This window comes from Triticum urartu, chromosome 6, assembly GCF_003073215.2.
Source record: "Triticum urartu cultivar G1812 chromosome 6, Tu2.1, whole genome shotgun sequence".
NCBI classification, from domain to species: Eukaryota; Viridiplantae; Streptophyta; class Magnoliopsida; order Poales; family Poaceae; genus Triticum; species Triticum urartu.
In genome coordinates this window covers 79,890,108-79,897,850 of record NC_053027.1, presented here as the reverse complement: position 1 = coordinate 79,897,850, position 7,743 = coordinate 79,890,108, and positions in this window count along the sequence as shown.

The following is a 7,743-nucleotide window of genomic DNA, read 5'->3' as shown; positions in this document are numbered from 1 at the left end:
GATTATCTTGAGCAATCAAGTATGTGTATGTTGGTTTGCACATCATGTACATGTGTGTCGTACGTTGAGCCTTTATGCTTCTTGTTTGTATCTTAGTTGACTCTTGTGAGAGATTAATGGAATGTCACATTATGGGGGAGTGATGCGCTTTGTGCACCTCACAATCCTATAAATGTGTGTACATGAGGAATACCATATAGTATTGATATTACAAGATTATCTAGTCGCTTTGTGGTATGTCTTCTCATGAGAAATTCAAATTCTAAATAGTCCATTAATTATCTCTTGTTGGATCCTCTTATTGCCTCTTGTTAAGTCTTTATTGGTATCAGAAAATGTGTACATTTGAGATATTGTCACCTAGAATTGACATTGTAAATTATCTTGTTCCTAGGTGGCATGTTAGCTCTACAAGTTGCAATTTTCTTGTGTTTGGTGTGAAGATGATGTCAGATATCCTTGCTATCTACCACCGGGAATTATTTCCAAATACTTCTTGTCTTTTGACAATTGGTACTCACTTATGCGTGGTAGAAATTGTTGATCATCTTCACGTTGGCGTTTGCTTTTTATTTGCCTTTTCTCTTGCCAAGTTTGTGTCAACTCCCATTGCCTTCCGTGCCACTTGAGGATCTTGTTGTTTTCTTGATCTTGTCTAGTGTTTTCTAGATATAGTGAAAGTGGTGATCCCATCTCGTGCTTTTTGTATCCAAATGCAAATTCTCTACAATGCACAATGCTTGGGGGAGCTATCCTATTTTTCTTAGAACACTCACCTTGTGATCCTTGTCAAGTGTGTGTTGGTGGAAGGCAAGCCGTTTTCGTTTTGGTACTTTGTGCCATCATGAAACTTTGTAGAGAGCTTGGTTTGTTTGGAACCATCCTCTCTTTTGGGAGTTTGATATCTTTTATTTTGAGTGTATCAATGAATATCTAATTCCTTGATGTATCTTTTATGGATATCCTCCAAGTGATGTTTTATTCATTTGGTATATTTTCTTCACTTGGAATTTCTTTGTCAATTGTTATCGGTTCTTGGAAGTCTTGAGCATGCATATTAACTTCATGTAGTTTCTTTGGCATGCTTTCTTTCTTTCTTTGACCCAATATATAGGGAAAACTCCACCAAGTCTCAAATTGGATGAGATGTGCATGACATTATTTTTCATATCTATATGCACATATTTATGTGGATTTTGTCCTATATATTGTTGGTTCTCTAACTCTTTGGTCCCAATGAGTTTGGGTACCATTTTGTTTGTGTTGTTGTTCTAGGAACAATTGGAGATGCATTGGATGCTCGGCTCACTCTCAAGGAAGGTGTTGTCACCATGTGCTTATTGGAGTCAAGCTAGGATGATCAATGAACTACTATCTACTTTCAATTGGTATCTACTAAATCCTTCCAATGTTAACTCGGTAACAAGTATCTTCATATACTTCATGCACACATTTCTTGCATCAACCTTGTGTAGGTTGTATCGTGGCATGTTATTCATTCTTTCTTGTGATACTTGTTTCCTTTCTCAAAGCATCTCAACGATGATCTCATGTTGCTAGTTGTAATGTCTTTGATGGTTGTATGATAGGAATTCATTTATATACAATAAGACCATATCTAGCCATGTGCTATGCTTCCAAGCAAATATCTTATTGGTATATGTATGACCTCCCTTTGGATATCTTGTTCCTCGTGTTGTAACTATTTCGGGTGTACATCCTTCTTTGTAGATATATATCATCATGATTTCGTCTACCTAGAATCTTATACACTTGAGAGAAGTTGCATATCTAGATGATACTCTTTCTTCACGTCCACCTTGTCTTTCTTATGTTATTTCTTTGATGGCTCCGCGAAAGCTTTTGCCTTGAGTGCATGTCTTCTATCGTTGCATCTTGATGCACTCTTGTGTGGTGAAGATTATTTTCATCATGCTTATCTTTACGAGGCTTTCGCCATCTTAATTGGTGTAACATCCCAAAATTCTAAATTTTGGAATGTTATATTAAATAAATAATTCTGATTGTTTGTTTGATTTTTGTGTGATTGATTGTGTGAAACTGAGTGGAAATTGAAACTTTTTGAAAGTTGAATGAGAGGGAATAAAAGGACTTTCCCAAAACTTTCATCTTGCATTTTGATCTCCCTGAGTTCAAAATTCATCTCATTACAAAACCCTAGAGTGAAGATAATATGACTTCTTCCATTAGTGGAAATGAAAAGGGGTTTGAAAATGATTTGGATTCCAGATGAAATATTTCAAATTTAGAAACTTTAAGCAACTCAATGAGTTCATGAGGGAAGATAAAATGACTTCTTCATATTTGAAGAAAGAGAGTTGGAAGTTTCAAAGAAATAAATTGGAAGTCACTTTGAAGTTATTTGAAACTCATTTTCCATTTGAACTTGTTTGAAATTCCAAATTCAAACCCAATTGGGAGTTATTTGAGTTTCTTTTCAAAATATTTTTCTCCTAAAAATAAATAAATGGAAATAAGGGTAAAATGATTCCCTTCAATGGAAAATCAGGAGAAAATAAATTTGAAATCATTTTGCTATTTAAAAATGATTTTTATTGGTTTTAAATGCAACAGTAGCACTGTTCGACTTTTATGAATTTTTATGGAATTTAGTTGAACTTGAAAAATAGTTCATCTTATTGCTGCTATTTTTCTGAACATTTTGGTATATAATATATCTATGTAAAATGTTTACTTATTTTCCTATTGAAGTTTTTTTTCTTTCCATAAAAAAACAAACAAAAACACGCACGCACGCGCTGGCCAGCCGGCCCAGCAGCCACCCAGCCGCACGTCCCACTGGCCTACTGGCCAGTTGGCCCAGCCCGACCGGCCAGGCCGTCCCAGGCCAGCCAGCGCCTCAACTCCCAGCGCCCGAAGGCTTCGCCCTCGCTCGCCCGCTTCTCGTCTCCCTCTCTGTCCCGCTGACCCGTGGGCCCCGCGCCCATCGTCCCCAACCTCCCGTTCATCCCGCTCGGGATAGAACACGAGCTCACTGCCCGCAACAGTCGCCCGCCTTGCGCTCGGATAAGGCTTATCCCGCAGTCCCAAGCACCCCTCTCTGCGCCTATATAAGCCTCGGAGCCCCCCCTCTCCATTCTGCCACTTCGCATCGTCCCTCGCTCCTCACAGCCACCGCCTTCGTCAATTGGATCTCACCGAAGCCGAAACCCTCCGCCGACGATTACGTCACCGGTGGTGCACCCGAGCCGCTCTTTTCTTCGTCACCTAATCCCCAAGCCTGGGTGCATCGTTTTGACATATTGGTTTCCCCTAGGTCGCGCCGGAGCAGCCAAACCAACGACCCCGAGCCGCCGGAGTTCACGCAGCTCACTGGAGCTCCGTCGCCTCCCTCCGCCCCGTCCGGTGCACGCCGACGCCCGCCGTCACCGCCATTCGGTCGCCCACACCACGCCGGTCCCGTTCGCCTCCTTCCCCGCTGCCAAGGACCGCCAGAGCCGCCGCCCGACGCCCGACGCTAGCGCCGCTGCCCCTGTTCGCCGTCCTCGCCACTGTAAGCCGAGCCACCCGCTTCGTTCGTTTAGATTAGGTTTTTTTGTTGTGTGTTTTGTTTTAGTTTGGTTAACCGCGGTTTTAGTTAAACCGTCCTCCGGTTTTCTTTTTATTTAACCGCGGTAGCTGTTTTTCCTATTTAGTGGCCATTCACCATATAGCCACCGCAGCGAACGCTGCTTAGCCAGCCACGAGCCGCCACGTGGCCAGGGACCTAGTTGTTGTAGTTTTAATTACAGATTAGTCCCTGAGTTTTCAGTTTAGCCCCTAAACTTCGGATAGCCGTATCTTTTTAACCGTAACTCCAAATTCGATGAAACCAGCGGCAAATTCTTCGTCATGATTAGATCTATCTAGCAGCATCATGTTTGTAAATTTTTTCCAAATTCAAATTTGAACTTTATTCATATTTGAATTCAAACTTCAACTGGCCATATCTCCTAAACTGTAGCTCCGATTGACGTGATTCTTTTTGCACCGTGTCACCGTAGCCAAAACCTATCACTTGGACCTATCTCACAATATTTTTTTCACACATTAGGATCTGTCCATAGTAGTTTTACTCGTATGCCTAGTATGCACTGTGGTCCACGTCACAATTTCTTTTTAGCACCCATGCCCTATGTTGTTTTGCACTTAGTATTTTCTTTTGATAGTTAAGTGTGTTGTGTGATCATTAGGTTTTCCGAGTCTTTTCATGTTGCATGTTATTTGGTTCTCCGAAATGATTGCTTATGTGAATGCAATGTTTGACCTTATAGATTTTCATCGGAGAGTGACGAATAGCTCTATTAAGTAAATTTCTGAGAGTGATATAATCTTCATCAACTATTACCAGGCAAGTTCACATTTGACCATTCTTCCAATTACCTATGTTTTATATTATGCACTTAGTCCTTTTGTGGTAGGATTGCATGGTAGGATTTATTGATGCCAGATGGCTATGCCGTTACCTAGTAGTTCATTGAGGTAGGTTTGAACCATATACCTTTGTCACCACCGCGTAAGTTTAATTTTGCCTCGCCAATGTAGACGTGGATTGGGAAGTGTTCATTGTGAGAGATGAGTGACAAAGTAGTAAGTAGAACCAAGATAACTTAATGAACTACCTGGGCGGAGGTTTGGTTTGAATGGTGGCGAAGTACAGTGGGAGCATGCATGGGAAATCCATGGTGGTGCACCACTAGTGGTCCGTCCGCCCAGGCTCAAAGAGATCAATCATATTCTCATGTCTAGAAGCTTACATGTGCAGCCACAAGCCAATATGGGCTCTGGCTTAGTTGAGTAGTTAGTGTGACCCCTTCCGGGATGGGCTAGCAGATGTAGAATGATGTAGGTACCGGCCTATCCGTGGGTTAAGGGGGAACATTTTCGAAAGACTATGTCTCAGTCATCCTGTTCTCAAACGCCAGGCAGTGCGAGAATTTCAAGGGAGGCGATCGGGTCTTGTGGGGAAAAGTGCGCAAACCTCTGCAGAGTGTTTAAACCTAATCGATTAGCCGTGTCCCCGGTTACGAACAACTTGAGCATCTAGTAGTGGAAATGCTGAGAGATCTCATCACTCTTAATTAAACAGTTGGGTTTTAAATGAAACTTTGGGAATGGATTAAGTTGGGTTTACCAACTCATCCTATGCTATACTGTAGTGGTAGAATAATATCTTTTATTCTAGGGAAAAACTAGCTTTATGCAAAAACTAAACTTAGAGCTTTCCACCAGCCAAATTGCATGTACAATAGGTTCATTATTCTTATGATGTGACTTGCCAGTACATTCAATGTACTGACCTACAAGGCTGCAACGTCTTATGTTGCAGGAATTTTCTACGATGAGTAAGAGTTACGTTGTAGGGTTACGGTCTACACTCAACTTGCTGTTGGCGTTGATGGACTCCACACCCTTATGTTTGTTTCCGCTGAGACTTATGAGGTATATATATCAGTTTTACGTTATTTATACATGTGATTGCACTTTGATATATACATTGATGTACTGTGTGTGCCAGCATACCGATCCAGGGATGGCACAGATACACAGAGGCTTGACCGATTGAGGTCGGGTCGCTACAATTGGTATCCCTCGTCTTGATGAGGCTTTCATCTTCTATCTTCACCACGGGTTGTCACAATCATAGGTTCTTTATATGCTTATTAGTAAGCTTGTGAACCCATTTGCTAGTTGTGTGTGGGAATGATAGGCCTTGCACCGCGTGCCTCATTCTTTCAAGACTTTACTGATGCTTAATGCTCATCCGTACATTAGTCTTCTCAAGTGCATTGCCTTGACTCACACACATCATTTTGGTTGAGCCCATTCTTAAGTTGCCTCTTTTACTTGTTGCTCAACCATGTGTTTGTTGCAAGTACTAGGCTTTGTTTCCTGTCTGCTCACTTGCACTTGTTGTAAGTTTCTATTGATTTTGGGGGAGCTATGATCCTATTTTGTGCACTTTGTATCCAAATACAAATATTCTTATGTGTGCACAAATCATGGGGAGCTTCTCTAGTTTCTTTAGAACACTCCTTTATTCATATCATAATATCCTTTATTCATGTGGCTCGTAGGATCTTTGGTCTAGTTGGTTCAGTTGATATCCTTTGATTGCTTGCTTCAATTGGTATCTTTTGATTGCTTGATTGCTTGTGTATCTCTTTGTTATGTCCTTGTGGCATATCATTCTTTAGCAATCTTTGTGCCTCAATATAGTTTGTGTTCCTCCAAGTATTTACCTTTGGATATGTGTATGGCATTCCACTATCTTGTTGAGAAATACACAATTTATGGAGGAACACTTTTTATATTGGCCTTCTAAGCTTTTCGCCCATTTTGGCAATCAATGCCAATGGGGGAGAAGTTTTAGAGAGTTTTGTGGAGAAGGTATTCAGAGTCTTCGTTTCAAAGAGTTTTGTGGAGAAGGTTTTTAGAGTCTTCTCCTTGCTTTGGTTTTGTTCCTAAGCATTTGCATCTCATTCTCCTGCATCATTGGTTGTTGCATTGCATGGTGATGCATAATTCCTTATATAAACTCTCTTGAAAGTGATTGTCATCAATTACCAAAATGGGGGAGATTTAAAGGACATGCGGTGCCCCCATGTGTGGTTTTGGTAATTGATGACATTCTCTATGACTAATGGTTGCATTGAGTTATATTTGAAGGATTTGTCCATAGGCATTTCTTGAAGTACATGTGTTGGTTTCAAGGAGTTTATGAGTTGACCAAGGTGGTATTAAGGAATTATCCAAAGATTGGTCATAGAGTTGGAAAGAGTTAAGGTTGATCAAGACTAAGTACAGAGAGTGATTCAAGTTGATCATCACACAAAGCGTAGAAGATACACCGAGTGGGATCAAGTGATCTCATGGTATGGTAAGCATTGTCCATTGTGCTTTGTGTACTAACCCATGGTCTATGTGAGAGTTCTATGTGGGGTTAGGTACGTGTTCATGGGCTTGCGTCAAGAGGAAGATATCACTCAACCAATGGAGAGGATGACATCAAGTGTTGATCGTCATCAAGAATTCCATTCGCAAGTTCAAGTGGAGCATCATGAAGAGATCAAGTGCTTGATGCTTGCCGTCCATTGTGGTGTCAATGGACTTGTGAAGATGTGCCGAAGAGTGGCTCACCCATAGTGGAGTATGGGGGAGTAATCATCTAGTCTTCATCGACCCAACGCAATCAAGAAAGGTGGTCCAACTTGAGGGAGTCAAGATCATCATCATCTATCTCAAGTGTACTTCATGCAAGGCAAAGGTTTTCCCTGGGATAGGTTTTATATTTTACCGGTCTCATGGTGATATTTTGGAGACCGGGTTATAGGATCGATAGTCGTACTATCAAGGGGGGCTCTCAAGTGAGTAGCGTGATCGTATCGTTTGTCGAGAGCTCAAACCGTTGCATCCTTGCATCATATTTCTTGATTCTTATTTGTATTTTATTTTGAGGTTTTAGATCTTGTGGTTATCTTCGTGACAAGCTCTAGTACATCGAAAACGGATTTCATATGCTTCTTCTATCGCGTTTTCGGTGTTGGAGGTTTTACCGGTCTTTTTCGAGGAAGGGTTCTCACCATTTTCTCTTGGGACTTTTCTAATTTCCTTCTTATTGTTAGGTTTTTCAAGATTGTGTTAGTCCTTGTCTCTAGCTTTCCAACAAACTTGGTTTCGTTGAATTCGGAGTCTGTTTGCAGAAGTTGTGTCAGCTTTGGT